This window comes from Lontra canadensis, unplaced genomic scaffold (genome assembly GCF_010015895.1).
Source record: "Lontra canadensis isolate GAN:19392208 unplaced genomic scaffold, GSC_riverotter_1.0 scaffold135, whole genome shotgun sequence".
Lineage (NCBI taxonomy): Eukaryota > Metazoa > Chordata > Mammalia > Carnivora > Mustelidae > Lontra > Lontra canadensis.
In genome coordinates this window covers 669,405-686,900 of record NW_022631129.1, presented here as the reverse complement: position 1 = coordinate 686,900, position 17,496 = coordinate 669,405, and the positions used below count along the sequence as shown (strand labels likewise).

The 17,496-nt window shown below is 41.8% G+C and overlaps 1 protein-coding gene across 3 annotated transcripts in view; it reads right to left on the bottom strand.

The window, feature by feature from the left end:
* Nucleotides 1-16,310, bottom strand: part of OCA2 (OCA2 melanosomal transmembrane protein) — a 481,635-nt gene extending 465,325 nt beyond the window's left edge. For 2 of the 3 annotated variants that reach the window (XM_032843099.1, XM_032843102.1), the window contains exons 1-2: nucleotides 16,179-16,310; nucleotides 11,770-11,884 (exon numbers count right to left, since the gene is read on the bottom strand). The gene's annotated coding sequence lies outside the window, so the exon portion shown is untranslated. The remainder of the gene's footprint in view (nucleotides 1-11,769; nucleotides 11,885-16,178) is intronic. The other variant, XM_032843101.1, reaches the window with a different exon arrangement.
* Nucleotides 16,311-17,496: the final 1,186 nt, after the last annotated feature.

The following is a 17,496-nucleotide window of genomic DNA, read 5'->3' as shown; positions in this document are numbered from 1 at the left end:
AAATGATGAATAGCCAATTTTGGATGAGACTGGAGATTATGCTGAACAAAGTCATTCAAGCAGAGAAATTTAACTATCATGTGGTCTCACTTACTGGTAGAACATAAGGAATAGCATGGAGGACATTAGGAGAAGGAAGGGAAAAAATGAAGGAGGGGTGGAATCAGAAGGGGCAATGAACCATGAAAGACTTGGACTCTGAGAAACAAACTGTGGGTTTTAAAGGGGAGGAGGGTGGGTGGATGGGTTGACCCAGTGATGTGTATTAAGGAGGCACATATTGCAAGGAGCACTGGGTGTTATATGTAAACAATGAATCTTGGAACACTACACCAAAAACTAATGATGTACTGTATAGTGACTAACATAACATAATAAAAAATAATAATAATTTAAAAATACTAGAAATATAACGGAATTACAAAATATGTCCACTTAACCCACAGCCCTAACATATTAAAATTTCATTGAATATAAATGGTCTGAATACAACAATTAAGACAGAGATTGGAAGAGTGGATTATAAAACATGACTCAGCTATGTGCAGTCTATAAGAAATTAACTACAAAAATAATTTAAGTAGGCTAAAATGTGAAAGGATGGAAAAACATATATCATTCAAGAGTTAATCCAAAGAAAGTTCATGTGGCTATGTTGATATAAGATAAACTTCAGGGTAAACAAAATGTCTAGGTACAGAAAAAGAGATTATAGAATAATAATAAAAGAGTCAATTTATCAAAATGACATGGAAATTTTAAATGTGTATTACCAAACAACAAAGCTGCAAAATTAGTGATGAAAAACTAACAGAACTGAAAGGAGAAAGAGAGATGTACAGTTGTATGGTTAGAGGTTTCATTTCTTTCTCAGCAGTTAATAGAACAATTACACAGAAAATCAGCAAGTATATAGAAGAACTGAAGAACACCATTGACCAAGAGGATCTAAATATGTGTAGAAAACTCTGCCCAACAACAGCAGAACATTATTTTTAAGTGCCCAAAGTACATATACCAAGATATACTACAACTTGGGTCATAAAGCAAACCTCAGAAAATTTAAAAATTGAAACCACACAGTATGTTCTACAGTCACACTCTAATCAAATCAAATTAGAGATTAATAATAGAAAAACAAGCAGAAAGGCTACATACTTGAAAATTAAAATTAAAACTTCTAAATAATCCAGAAGTCAAAGAGGAAGTCTCAAGAGAAACCAAAATTATACTGAACCAAACAAAATGAAAATACAGCATATCAAAATGTGTGGAATAGGGGCGCCTGGGTGGCTCAGTGGGTTAAGCCTCTGCCTTCAGCTCAGGTCATGATCTCAGGGTCCTGGGATCGAGTCCCGCATCGGGCTCTCTGCTCAGCAGGGAGCCTGCTTCCTTCTCTCTCTCTCTCTGCCTGCCTCTCTGCCTGCTTGTGATCTCTGTGTGTCAAATAAATAAATAAAATCTTTAAAAAAAAATGTGTGGAATAAAGCTAAAGCAGTGATGGGGGGAATTTTACAGCATTAAATGTTCATACTGGGAAGGAGAAAAGGTCTCAAGTCAATAATCTAAACTCTCATCTCAATAATCTAGGGAAAAAAGAGCAAAATAAACCTAAGGAAAGTAGAAGAAAATAATAAACGTAAGAGCAAGAAAATCAATGAAATAGAAAACAGAAAAACAACAGGGAAAATCAATGAAACAAAGAGCTTCTTCTCTGAATTGACAAACACCTCTAGCATGACTGACAAAAAAAGAGAATAGAAATTACCAATATCAGAAATGAAATGGAAACATCACTATAGACCTTACAGACATCGAAAGGATAATAATGGAATACTGAACAACTCTACACACATAAATGTGGCAACTCAGATGAAAGGACCAATTCCTCAAAAAGTAAAAGTGAACACAATTCACCCAATATAAAATAGATAATTTGGATAATTCTGTAACTATTAAGTAGACTGCATTTGAGTTTTTAAATTCCCAAAATGTAAATCTCCAGACTCAGATAGTTATCTAAAAAGCGCTACCAAACATTTAAAGGAGAATTAACACCAATTCTACCCAATTTCTTCCAGAAAATAAAAAATTAGGTACACTTTCCAGGTAATTTTATGAAGTTAGTGTTATCCTTATGCCAAAATCAGAGGAAAGCAAGAAAGTGAGAAAGAGAGAGAAGAAGGGAGGTAAGAAGAAAGAAAGGAAGGGAGGAAGAAAGGAAGGAAAGAAGGGAATATGGGAGGAAGGAAGCAAGGAAGGAAGGAAAGAAGGAAGGAAAAGGGAAATGGAAAGGAAGGAAGGAAGAGAGAGAGAGGGAAGGAGGGAGGGAAAAAATTACATAAACAATGAATCTTGGAACACTGCCTCAAAAACTAATGATGTATTTTATGGTGACTAACATAACACAAAAAAAAATTAAATAGGTGTACATCTAATAATACATGTACTGACTCAAACACTGGAAACCATAAAACACTAATGAAAGCAATCAAATATCTATAAATAAATGGAAGGATAAATCATGTTTATGGACTAGAAGATTCAACATAGTAAATATGTCAACTCCCCCCAAATTTATATACAGATTTAATGCAATTCCTATCAAATTCCAGAATGATATTTTATAGCTATAAACAACATTATTTTATAATTTATATGGAAAGGCAAATGATCTAGAATATTTAACACAATTTGGGAAAAAAATGGGAGGACCAATCTATAAATTGCAAGATTTACTCTATAGTTATTACAGTAACTAAGAGTGTGTGGTGTGAGCAGAGTCATATACACACAGATCAACAGAAGAGAGGACTCAGAAAGAGACTCATGTAAATATGCCCAGGGGATTTTGACAAAGGTGCAAAAGCAATTTAACATAAGAGAGATAACCTGTACAATAAATGGTTCTTGGGTAATAGGATATTCATAGGCAAAAGAAAAAGCACATTTATCTATGTCTCATAACTTATATAAAAGTTCACTCAAAGTGGATCACAGACTTAAATGTAAAATCTGAAACTACAAAACTTTTAAAAATCAACATAGGGGGCACCTGGATAGCTCAGTGGGTTAAGCCTCTGCCTTCTGCTCAGGTCATGATCTTGGGGTCCTGGGATCGAGCCCTGCGTCAGGCTCTCTGCTCAGCGGGAAGCCTGCTTCCCCCTCTCTCTGTCTGCCTCTCTGCCTACTTGTGATCTCGCTCTTTCTGTAAAATAAATAAAATCTTTTTAAAAAACTAACACAGGGAGAAATCCTCAGAAACTAGAGCTAGGCAAAAAGCCTTAAACTTGACACCAAGAGCATAATCCATAAAAAGAAAAAAATGATAAACTGAACTTAATCAACATTACAATTTTTTGTTCTGTGAAAGGCTGTTAGGAGGTTAAAAAGACAAGCCATGTACTAGAAGAAAATACTTACCAATCACACCCAGAAAGAGACTGATATCCTGACTACATAAAGAACTCTCAGGGAAGGGAAAATGGCAGAAGAGTAGGAGAACCTTAGGCTGAGTTTGTCCCACAAATACAAGTAAACAACCATTAAATCATCCTAAAGACCACAGAAATTGACCTGAAGATTGGCAGAACAAACTCTATAACTAAAGGTAGAGAAGAGGCCACATTGAAGAAGGTAGAAAGTGCAAAGATTCAGGTTGGGAGAGAAATGGATGATGGTTGCTGCAGTGGGAAGGGAACCATCATCCTGGAGAAGGGCTAAAGACAGATTAATGCATAAGGGAGCCCGCACAAGGAAGACAAAGCCCCAAAGCAACTGGCTTGGAAAGAAAGAGGAGCCAAAACTTCATGAGTTCTTGCAACCAATGGGGCTTAAAGTCTGGAGTTTTAAAGGTTGGCAGCCTTGGCTCAGAGAGCCTGAAGAGCATTGGTCTACTCCTGGAGAGAGGTCAGGGAAAATAGCATGTGGACATACAGCGTGGAAACAGTGATCTGAAAGTGACTGGGGCCCACGGAGGGGAGGTTATTTGCTCATCTCAGAGCATGTCCCAGAGAGACAGCATTCACAGAGAGACCCCTCTAAAAACAAAGGAATTGGCAGGCACCATTTCTTTCCCCCTCCCCTCAGAATAAGCACAGGGCCACCTGCATGAACCAGTGCATCACTGACACTTGCTACCTAACTTTCTTACACCAAGCCTTGTCCCCCAGGTTCTGGTGGAGCCACCCTTCACATCACACATGCCTCAATCCCACTGTAGCAGCCCCCTCTCCCAAAAGACCAACCAAACCCCTGCTCACAACACATCTCCCAGCCCAGGAGTTTTGGGGGGCTTGGTTCTGGCATTGGTGGCAATATGTCACAGTTCAAAAGTGGACTACAGTACACCTAGTTATAATTCAGCACATTCAGGCCAGGGACCAAACACTGCCTATAATAGGCAGAGAACCTCTGCAGTTCACTGGCCTAAAGCATAAAAAGACCAAGACACAATAGCTGAGAGCCCAGCACACATTGGAGACACTTCCTGAAGCAACAGGCCCTTGGGAACAAGGGACACTACACTGCAGGGCACTATAGGACCTCTTCATAAAACTATTACTCTCAAGAACAGGAGACAGAGCTGACATCTTAACATAAAAACAGGCACAGAGACATAAACAAAATCAGAAGATAGAGGAATTTGAAAAAATTAAAGAACAAGACAAGGCCACAGCCAGAGATCTAAGCCAAACAGATATAAATAATGTCTGATAAAGAATTTAAAGTAATGGTTTCACTTACTTGTGGAGCATAAGAAATAACACCAAAGACATTGGGAGATGGAGAGGAGATGAGAGTTGGGGGTAATTGGAGGGGGAGACCAACCATGAGAGGCTGTGGACTCTGAGAAACAAACTGAGGGTTTTGGAGGGGAGAAGGGAGGGGGGTTAGGTGAGCCTGGTGGTGGGTATTACAGATGGCACGTATTGCATGGAGCACTGGGTGTGGTGCATAAAATGCTGGAACACTGAAAAGAAATAAAATAAAACAAAATTTTAAAAAATTAAAATAATGAGCATAAAGATATTTGTTGGACTGGAAAAAAGAGTGGAAATCATCCATAAAACCCTTAACACCGATATAATGAATTTTATAGCAAAGATGAATGGTTCAATAAATGAAATGAGAGACATGCTTGATGGAATGAACACCAGGCTGGAAAAGCGGAAGACTGAATTAATGACTTAGAAGATAGAGTAATGGAGAGTAATCAAGCGGAATAGAAGATAGACAAATGATGATAGGGTACTCAGTGACTGCATTGAAATGTAGTAACATTCATATTATAAGAGTCCCAGAAGAAGAAGAGAGAGAAAGGGGATAGGAAATTTATTTGAAGAAAAACAGCTGAAAACCTCCCTAGTCTGGGGAAGGAAACAGATATCCAGATTCAGGAGGCACAGACAACTCCCAACAAAACAAACAAAGCAGATCCACACATGACATAATTAAAATGGCAAAATGGTAGTGATAAAGAAAAAAAATTTTTAAGTGGCAAGACAAAAGAAGAGTTACATACACATACACAGAAAACCCTATATGGCAAAAGGCAGATTTTTCATAAGAAACTTTGCAAGTCAGAAGAAAGTGGCATGATATATTCAAAGTGCTGAATGGGAAAAATATGCAGCCAATAGAAGGAGAGATAAAGTTTCCCAGACAATCAAAAACTAAAGGAGTTCATGACCACTAAACTGGCCCTGCAAGAAATATTAAAGATGACTCTTCGAGCAGAAAGGAAACATCAGAAGTCACAATATGAAAGTAGCAAATACAAAAGCAGTAAAAAAAAAAATCTGTAAAAAATCAGCTAAGGAACTCACAAAAGAAAAAGATGTGAAATATATATATATACCTAAAACATGGGAAAGAGAGAAGTAAAGAAATGGGTTCAAACTTAAGAGACCATCAACTGCATTTACACTATTCTATGCAGAGTATGTTATACACAAACCTAATGGTAACCACAATCCAAAACCACTAATAGATACACAAAGAATAAAGAAAAAGAAATTCAAATATATCATTACCATGCACCTTTTCTGAACACAATGTTGTGAAATGAGAAGTCAACCACAAGACCTGGAAGGACCACAAATACATGGAGGTTAAATAATATGGGTTAACCAAGAAATAAAAAAGTACATAGAAACAAAGAAAAATGAAAACATAACCATCCAAAATCTTTGGGATGTAGCAAAATCAGTCTTAAGAGGGAAGTTCATAGCCAAGTAGGCCTACTTCAAGAAGCAAGAGTAAACAAATAAACAGCCTAACCTTACACCTAAAGGAGCTAGAGAAAGAACAAACAAAACCCAAAACCAGCAAAAAGAAGGAAATAAGTGGGCAGAAATAAATGACATAGAAACTAAAAAAATAGAACTGATAAATGAAACCAGGAGCTAGTTCTTTGAAAAAAATAAAGAGAATTCATAAACCTCTAATCAGAGGTTTGTAATCCAAAAACAAAAGGACACAAATAAATAAAATTCCAAAGGAGGAAGAATACAAGGAGGAGGAATACAAGCCAACACCACAGATACACAAACAATTCTAAGAGAATATTATGAAAAACTATACATCAACAGACTGGACAACCTAGAAAAAAATGGATAAATTCCTACAAATATATAACCTCCCAAAACTGAAGCAGGAAGAACTAGAAAATTTCAACAGGCCAATTCCAGCAAGAGATTGAATCAGAAATTTTAAAACTCCCAACAAATAAAGTCCAGGACCAGATGGCTTCACAGGTGAATTCTACCAAACATTTAAAGAAGAATTAATACCCATTCTTCTCAAACTATTCCAAAAAATAGAAGATGAAGGAAAGCTACCAAACTCATTCTATGAGGCCAGTATCATCCTGATACCAAACCCAGAGAAAGACACCACAAAAAAGAGAACTACAGGCCAACATCTCTGACAATCATGGATGCAAAAACCCTTAACAAAATACTAGTAAAGAGAATCCAACAATACAATTTAAGAAATTATTCACTACAATCAAGTGGGATTTATTTCTGGGATGCAAGGGTTGTTGAATATTTGCAAATCAATTGATGTGATGCATCACATCAATAAGAGATAAAATAAAAGCCGTATAATCATTTCAATAGACTCAGAAAAACTTTTGACAAAGTACAACCTCTATTCATGATAAAAATCCTTGACAGGGGCACCTGGGCGGCTCAGTGGGTTAGAGCCTCTGCCTTCGGCTCGGGTCATGATCCCAGGGTGCTGGGATCGAGCCCCGCATCGGGCTCTCTGCTCGGCTGGGAGCCTGCTTCCCCCTCTCTTTCTGCCTGTCTCTCTGCCTACTTGTGATCTCTGTCTATCAAATAAATAAATAAAATCTTAAAAAAAAAAAACCTCGACAAAGTAGATTTAGAGGTAATATACCTCAGCTAATAAGGTCCTATAAGAAAAATCCACAGCAAACATCATACTTAATGGGGGAAAATCAAGAGGTTGCCCCTAAGGTCAGGAACAAGACAAATATGTCCACTCTCACCACTTTTATTCAACATAGTACTGGAAGTCCTAAGCACAGCAATCAGACAACAAAAAGAAATCAAAGGGACCAAACCAGTAAGGAAGAAGTAAAAATTTCACTATTTGCACATGGCATAATACTCTATATAGAAAAGCCTAAAGACCCCACCAAAAACTACTAGAACTGAAAAAATGAATTCAGTAAATTCATAGGATATAAAATCAATGTGAAAATCTGTTGCATTTCTCTACACCAATAATGAAGAAGCAGAAAGAGAAATCAAAGAATTGATCCCATTTACAAGTGTCCCCCAAAATTGTTAAGATACCTAGGAATAAATGTAACCAAAGAGGTAAAAGACCTGTACTCCAAAAACCATAAAACATTTGTAAAAGAAATGAAGATGACACAAAGAAATAGAAAGACATTACCTGCTCATGGATTGGAAAAATAAATATTGTTATAATATCTATATTACTCAAAGTAATCCACAGATTTAATGCAATCCCTATCAAAATATCATCAGTATTTTCCACAGAGCTAGAACACACAATCCTAAAATTTGTACAGAACCACAAAAAACCCTGAATTCCCAAAGCATTTCTAAAAAGAAAAACAAAACTGGAGGCATCACAATTCTGGATTTCAAGCTCTTTTAAAAAGCTGTTGGTCATCAAGACAGTATAGTATGGCACAAAAACAGATACACAGTTAAGTGGAACAGAATAGACAATCCAGAAGTAAACCCACAATTATATGGTCAATTAATATCTGACAAAGCAGGCAAGAATATATAATGGGAAAAAGACAGTCTCTTCAGCAAATGGTGTTGGGAAAACTGGTGAGCTACATGCAGAAGAATGAAACTAGACCACTTCCTTACACCATATACAAAAACAAACTCAAAACAGATTAAAGACCTAAATTTGAGACCTAAAACTATAAAAATCCTAGAATAGAAAACAGGCAGTAATGTCTCTGACATTGGCTATAACAACATTTTTCTAGATCCATCTCTTGAGGCAAAGGAAATAAAAACAAAAATAAGCTATTAGGACCACATAAAAATAAAACCTTCTGCCCAGCAAAGGAAACAATCAACAAAAATAAAAGGCAACCTACAGAATGGAAGAAGATATTTGTAAATGATATACCCATAAAGGGTTAGAATCTAAAATCTATAAAGAACTTAACAAAATCAATACTTAAAAAATAAAAAATCCAGTTAAGGGCATTTTTTTGAAGAAGACATCCAGATGGCTAACAGACATATGAAATATGTCCAACATTACTCATCATCAGGGAAATAAAAATCAAAACTAGAATGAGATATCCCCTCCCACCTGTCAGAATGTCTACAATCAACAACACAAGAAACCACAAGTGTTGGTAAGGCTGTAGACAAAAGGGAACCCTCCTGCACTGTTGGTGGGAATCCAAACTGATAAAACCACTCTGAAAAACACTATAGAGTTTCCTCAAAAAAGTTAAAAGTAGAACTAGTCTATGATCCATTACTAGTTATTTGCCAAAAAAACAAACAACCAAAAAAATACAAAAACACTAAATCAAAGGGATACATGCACCCCAATGTTTATAGCACCATTATTTACAATAGACAAATTGTGAAAGCAGCTCATGTCCATCTATAGATGAGTGGATAAAGAAGAAGTAGTATATATATAATGAAATATTATTTGGCCATAAAAAAGAATGAAATATTGCCATTTGCAACAACATGGATGCAGCTAGAGAGTATATACTAAGTGAAATAAGTCAGTCAGAGAAAGACAAACACCCTATAATTTCACTCATATGTGGAATTTAAGAAACAAAACAAATGAGCAAAGGGCAAAAAAGAGAGAGGGAGAGAGAGAGCACGCGAGAAGAGAGACAAGCCAAGAAAAAGACTTAGCTGTTGGGAACAAACTGATGATTACCAGGCAGGAGGGGATTGAGGGGATGGGTGAAATAGGTGATGGGGAAAGGAGTGCACTTGTCATGAGGAGCACAAGATAATGTGTGCAATTGTTGAATCACTATGTTGTAAACATGAAATTAATATAACACTGTATGTTAACTATACTGAAATTTTAAAATATATTTCTAAAAATAATAATATTAAGAATTCTCAAAACTCAACAGTAAAAAAAATTGAAAAATTAAACAAATACTAAATGAGAAAAAGTGCAAAGACAAGAAGAGTCACATGACTTAGGAGGCTATACAGATAGTAAATGAGCACATGAGAAAATGTTCAACATCATTAGCCATTAGGGAAATGCAAATTAAAACTATAATGACATGTCATTACACGCCTATGAGAATAGCTAAAACGAAAAAAATAGAGACAACAGCAAGTGCTGGCAGAGGATGCAGAGACAACCCCTCACACAGTGCTAGCAGGAATATAATACAGTATAGCCTCTAGAAAGCACTTTGACTATTTTTTTTAAAAAACTACCCTACAACCTAGCAATTAACCTAGCAATTGCCCTCCTGAACATTTATCCCAGGGGATAAATGAAACTTACGTTCACACAATAACCTGTACATGAATGTTCCCAGAAGCTTTATCCATTGTAGTCCTAAACTGGAAATTAACCAAATGGTTGTCAATGGATGAGTGGTTAACTGAACTATAGTACATCTATACCATGGAATCTTACACATCCTTAGAAAGGCACAACTAGGGGCGCCTGGGTGGCTCAGTGGGTTAGGCCACTGCCTTCGGCTCAGGTCATGATCTCATGGTCCTAGGATCAAGTCCCACATCGGGCTCTCTGCTGAGCGGAGAGCCTGCTTCCACCTCTCTCTCTCTCTCTGCCTGTCTCTCTGTCTACTTGTGAACTTTCTCTGTCAAATAAATAAATTTTTTAAAAAATTTAAAAGAAAAAAAAAAGAAAGGCACAACTAGTGATACATGCAACAACTTACGTGGATCTACACAGTGAAAGCACTAGGCTAAAAAAAAAAAAGCAAAACCTAAAAGGTCATACACCGTATGATTCTCTATGTATAGCATTCTTGAAATAACAAAGTTACAGAGATGGAAAATAGATTAGCAGTTCAGAAGGGGGTTTGTTAAATAGGTGGTGTAGGCAGAAGGGATGTGGGTATGGCTGAAAAGGGCTACATGATGGGTCCTTGCAGTGATGTAAATTCTATCTTCACTGTGTCAATGTGAATATCCTTGTTGTGATACTGTATCATAATTTTGCAAGATGTTACCATCAGAGGAAACTGGGTAAAAGGAACATGTAAATCTACCTCAAAATTAAAAAATTAATCTCTCTGTATTCACAGAGTTTTCCAGCCACTACCCAACTTTTTTCCCGTCCTTTATATCACAACTTCTCAAAAACACTGTATTCACTTCTCCTTTCTTTCTTTCTCGAACCCACTTCAACCAAGAGAAGAGTCATCTAGACTGACTAGACATCTGACTAGAGACTAGTCAGAGTCATCTCTGATAACATCAAAGTTCTGGCCCTTTCTTAGGTTCTCAGCAGCCTTCCCTGCACTGCCTTCTTTTTTAGTCTCAGGACTTGCTAAGGCTCTAGCTTTTCCTTATTCTCCTTTGCTGGCTCCTTCCATTCTTCCCACCTTCCACCTTAAGCCCACCCTCCCTAGAAGATCTCAGTCTTGGCTTTAAACACTGACAACTCTCTGAAGATGTCTGTCTTTTGACCCAACTAGCTCCGAATGAGTCTCCCACCAACAGTGTCCTCTGTACCCTGGCTCAGCACTGCCCAGTGCCTCTGCTCTTGTTCAGCTCAGTTCCTAACTCAGTTCCTGAGTCACAAAGGGCTCTGCTCACCCAGAGGTCTCTCTTTTTCTCTTACCTTTCTCATTCATTTCTTCTAAACATATCCCAAATCCTGCGGCTTGCACCTGGTCATTAATTTTCATGTGGATGGCTGGAACACTCCAGTTCCACAGTCTGTCCTCTGAGGGGACCCCAAAACCCCAAACCATGGACCATTCTCTTGGAACACCTTCTAACACTCCAGTCCACATTCTGTCCTCTAAGGATCCCAACATCCCATCCCACTACCCATGCTCTAGGAATGCCCCCCAGTATCCCAGGCCATAGCCCATGCTCTGGGAGGACTCTCTGAACATCCTAGACCATGGACTAATCTCTGGGAACAACCCCCAGAACCCCAGTCTGTCGCTGCACTTTTCTGGGACCCACAGTCTCTCAGTCTGGCCTCTCCCTACGGAGCCCAATATGTCTGACCTACAGAGGGATGCCTGGGGCTCACCTCTGAAGACTCCACAGAACCTGCCCTGAGCATTAGGCTGAGCTCAGACTGGGAGAGACATCTGCAGTCAGCAGAAGAAGGGCTGCACCCCTGAGACCCTGGGCGCAGTTGTGTCCTGAGCAGGGACAGAGATGGGAGAGCCACTATGTGAGGTCTGAGTAGTAACAGAGGGGCAGTGCTCCACTATACTTCCACTATGGCTAAGCCCAGGCCTTTTCTTCTGAGTAAGATTCATACCAAAGTGACCAAATTGCCACCAACTTTTAGAAAAATATAGATATTATGACTGATATTTCAAACTCCATGGAATGCTCCTATCTTCCTACCTGGTCCTGAATCTGTCTGTCCTCTGACTCTGATTCCTTCCCCAACAGTCTTGTAGCTGTGCTTCCCCATCCCTCCAGGTCCTGTAAGAGCTCTGCCCACCTAGGCCCCTCCTGCTAAGGGCTTGGTCTGTCCTGCCGCAGATTTGACACCCTACCCATGCCTTGCCTGAACACAGAGCTGAAGCTAACCAACCCTGCTTTGGGTTGCGCTGTTTGGTCTTGCTGCTCCTCCTGCAAGTGTGTTCACCGCATGGAGAGGAGCTAGCTTATTGAGAGGACAGGTCTGGGTTATAAGAGTGGCCAGAGGCCAAGGCTCAGTGCACAGGGGCAGGGCACCAGACACAGGCTCCAACACCTGCCTTTACTGAGGAGTGAATGGAATTGTGCCTTTAGCCCCTTCTCAGCGTGGTCCAGCAGTTGTTAGTTGCTCTAACTCTGACCTGAGAAGATGACCAGACAATTGAGGGGATGTAACAACAGAGGGTGGGGGGTACATGTGAGCTGTGTTCCCCCATGCTAAAGCCAGGCCTGGGCACACACCCCCCACCCAGCTCCTTCTGATGGCTCTTGACAGCAGAAGTTGGCTGGAGGTTTGTAGGCATGGTAGAGTTTGCTGGCATTATGGATCAGAGCTCAGGTTTGGTGCAAATGGGCTGGCAAAGACATGAGGGACAGGAAGCATGAGTATGACCGAGATCCCGAGAACCTGACCTCAGTGCCCCTCAGTCCAGCAAGCTGCACCTAAACTGTCTTTTTGGCGCACTGTGTTTCCTCCCGTTCTGAGGATTAGGTGCCGTCCCCTACACAGGCGTGCCAATTAAAAAAACTGAATTACTGAATGAAGACCGACACGCTGGTTTTACAGTAGCGCATAAATCAGCAGCAGCAATATAAATCATTTGCAATACAGTAACTTCAGAAATTTTAAGGGCACTTTTCTTCAAGTTCTTTATTTTCTTTTTGAGATTTTATTTATTTATTTGACAGAATTACAGGTAGATTGAGAGGCAGGCAGAAAGAGAGGAAGGGAAGCAGGCTCCCTGCTGAGCAGAGAGCCCGATGTGGGGCTTGATCCCAGGACCCTGGAATCACGACCTGAGCCAAAGGCAGAGGCTTTAACCCAATGAGCGACCCAGGAGCCCCTCTTCAAGTTCTTTAATCACTTGACATTATACAATAATGAAAAGAGAAGAAAAATGTATATTGGCTGCTGAGAAAATATTAAAAAGAAATCGCTCCGCAGCTAATGCTTTCCTCTTGTGGGCAGTCTAAGGTCCTAAGAAAACATTCCAGTCATCTACCTTAAGCACTACTCAGTCCCAAAGCCTCGCAGTCACTTCAGAGCTGTCCAGGGGGCTGTGCCTCCAGGGGTGTGGCTGCCTCTGCCAGTAATGGGGGCGTTTGCAGGGGCGTGGCTACAGCTGCAGGGGGCTGGGGTAGGAGGATCTGTGTCTGCAAGGGCGTGTCTGTCCGTGGGGGCGTGGCTGCGTTGGAGGTGTCTGAGTCCATTGAACTTTCCCAGTTGATGAAGCTGGAAAAGTAACAGGCCCAGCCCCTGGGGGGAGGATGGGGCGTCAGCCTCCTTCTCAGCTCGCCCAGGAAAAAGCAGATGAGCCTCTGCCTCACGCCACGCCAGCGCACAATGAGATTTGAAACATATGAATTTCCGTAGAAGCTTCTAGAATGTTCAACCCAACAGCATTGTCTCTTTTTTTTTTTTTTTATGCTCTCGTTTTAAATAGTCTCCGAGCCTATGACGATAGTTGTCCTTCCTGTGCTGTGCCCAGGGAAGGTAACAAGTGAGTTGTACTCAGAAGCACACCCGAGAGGCCTCCAGGGGCAATGCCACCCTGCTGCAGTCTGGAATTGGGCCGCCCTGGGCTGCCTCCTGCTCTCAGCAGGACCCCTTACGCCAGGCCCTACGGCCAGCCCCCATGTGAGAAAGAGGCCGTCTCTTCTACCTTCACTTCAGGCTGTTCCCCTTACTCTTGTAGAAAGGAATTGTAGTGTTGTTGACTTTGGTCCATCCTGCAAACCAGTTTGAAACTGTCCTTTGCCCCTCAAAAAACAGACTTGCGCTGGGGCGAGTCGTCACTACCGTCTCCTGTGGAGCGTTCCTCCTGCTTGGCAGTGCCCATCAGGTTAGGACACTGAAACCACAGCAGTGTGGCCAGAGCACCGACCTCACCACTGAGTGGCCCAAGAAGCCACTAAGTCCGGCCTCACAGCCCGCGGGACTGGTCACTTTGGTAGCACCAGAGCCTGGGCGACTTTATGAGAGCCTCTTCTCTGAGGGTGCGGCCCGTGGGTGGCCCCAAGAGGCAAAGAAAATGCCTCCGCAAGGTGGTGCAGCCACCCACAGGAGTTAACCAGAGAGACCTTGTCTGTGGGGTTTCTTCCTGTATTTCCAATATATAGGAAAGATGGAAAAGTCTCCGAGTTCCTCTACAGGCCATCTCCTCTGAGCCTCTAAGTCTCTAGGTTATCCTTTCCTTTCTCTGGCCTTACATGTCTCCATTGCAGGCCCAAATCCTCCCCACTGCACCCCAACCCTCCCTTCAACCCCATCCTCTCCCTGACGCCCTGGAGTTGAAAGGTTCTACTCCTCTCCCCTTTCCCAAGAGGCTTAGATCTCTCTGGTGGACAGTCAATGCCCCCAAGCTCCCCTCTGCAGCCTAGATCACTATGTGCAGCTGGCTTCTTGTCCCCCCTGATGTCTCGAAGGTGCTCACAAACCCAGAGCCTGAGGGCTGTCCTCACCCTGCAGACCCTTTACCTAAGAAGTGCCCCCCACTCCCCACCCCTGGGCTATGCAGCCATCTCCCAGTGGGTGTGACTCAGCTAGCTACCACCGAACCACAGTGATCTTTCCAAAATACACATCAGACCATATGTCCTCTGGCTTAAAACACTTCCCAGGTGTCCCAGGATTGGGCATTGCTGAATCTGCAGCCAGGGCTCTCCTTTCCTCCATAATTCGTGGTGTTCCTCAAACCTGAGCTATCTTCAAAGGGGCCATGAACTTCTCAAAAAACAAAAACAGTATCAGCATTTGCTTTTGCATCAGTATAATAAAACTTACGATCCTAAATCACTTCCACTTTATATCTGATGTGAACAACTACACTCAAATGTTTGCAAACTAAATTGCGGTAACAAGTAGTTCTTGTGCAGTCCTTTACAGTTTATCTAGAGCTTTCTTTCACCTCTGTTGTTTTTAATGAGATTTAATCTTCATTGGCAATTATGAGAGTTGGTATCACCAGAAGCATTTCCAGCCCCCACAAGTTCTGCCCCAGGAGCCTGAACACAGAGCTATGCCACCCCCTATGAGCAAACTTCAGGGGTAGCATTTTCTAGGTGGTTTAGGTTACAGTGGACTGCCTTGTATTCAGGAGGTAACAACTGCCTACAACTGGTAACAGCCTCCTGTTTGCTTTTTCTCAGAATCACTGCATATTGTGAAGTTGACACATCCTGAAGTCAGAGCTCAAAGGATCACCTGGGGACTTCACAAGCAGACAGTCCTGTGCGGTGGACTGCTGGCCACCTGCTGAGCTCCTGGCCCAGGTCTGGGTCTGTAAACACAAAAATGTCCACACACAGGGAAGCTGGTGCTTAATATCCATATCCTTGGAAGGAACTAGCGACATTAAATCCATTTATTCCGCTGTGTGTGGCCAGAGTGGGAAAAAAAGAGGCTCTGGGGAATTGAACCCCCCCCCCCCCGCATTCCATTGCACAGAAACGCCTGACTAGCGCTCACGTGTGTGAAGCCAGCGGTGGGAGCAGATGCCTTCCTGCAGTTCAAGCAGAACATTGTCTGTCTGAACACGTCCAAACTCCGCTCAATATCCCCATGGCCCACCCCAGAGTGACGGACCTGGTTTGTCCTGCGAACCTGCCTCCTAGGGAGCTGCTCCCATCAAATCCAGAAAATGCTTGGTGTGGGAGTGCGCGCCCTGTGCTCATACCAACTACTCATTTTTCCCACTGACCTTCCTTGCTCCATAAAGTAACAACTGAACACAGGATTATTAAAACCCTACCTGCTCCCCAGAATAGACAGGTTAGGTTCCTCACCTCCTGTTTCCCCACTGGCCTGAAGACGTGATCTTTCTCAACAAAAGTGAAGTCGTAAGGTCCAAACTGATAGCTCCGGAACACCGAGTGGAGAGCAATACTCCGACTAAGAAAAAGTCTGCAGGCACGGAACGCGGGCCTGCGCGCCCCGGGGGCGGGGCGAGCCCTTCTCCGCACCTCCCGGCCTGACCACGCCCACAGACGTCACAGCAGGCACTGCCCCCCGACCCCGGCAGCCTTACGGACTCGGAGAAGGGGGAATCCTCACCCCCTTACCCTTCACCCTGAGAGCTACAGGAGACTCAGGAAATGGAGAAAAAAGGCTCTTGGTGAAAGGCCAGACCCTCTCTGAAAGTTGACAGTGTCTGCTAGTTATGCCCAGTACAAGTTCTAGTTCATAGAAGGTAGCCAAGTACAGGTTTTTCCTTATGAACAAGAATTTGGAAAACGTAAACTGCGTGACTATTTTGCCTTCTTATTTCTCTTCTGCCTTTGAAGAGTTCTCAGCTATTGCTGATAAACCTGACCAGCACTCCTCTTATTTTCTCTTTGTCTGTTCCCTCTCCAGCCTAGGCCTGGGCCAATGTTAGTTACGTTTGTGGGAAGCTCACTCTTTCTCCCATACAAAGAGAGGTAAACACAGAGACACACAAACACACGCACAGACACATCAGATGCACGGGCACACAAACTAAACACAGATACAGACAGGTACACACATAGACACACACACCACACAGACACTACACACATATAGACACAAATTGCATACACACAGAAGGAACTGCAGGCATACATATAAACACACAAACACACACAGAACAAAAACTGCACAGACATACACACACAGACACACACATACCACAAGCATACACTATACACAGACATATTAACCACACACAGAAACAGGGACACACACAGAAACACACACACAAATATAAACAGGCACATAGACACATAAATACACACATACCAACACACATGCACAGACACACACAAGACACACGGAGGCATACATAAACACATACACTACACACAGACACAGACACCCAGGCCTGCAATGCACCAGGCAGCTCAAGTGGGACCTTAGCCCCCCAATCACTGCCCAAGGATTGACAGGAATTCAGAGGCTCCTAAGTCCTCCACCATGTAACAGACAAACCCCAAAAGTTCCCCTTCTGGGAAATGTCTCTATAAACCTCTCTGGGAGAATTATTTCTTTAAGGTGTCTGGCTACATTAGGTATATGGGAGGCATAGACTTGATAACAAACACATTGCAAAGGACAGGGTATGGTCAGGTTACCCAGGAGCAGTTC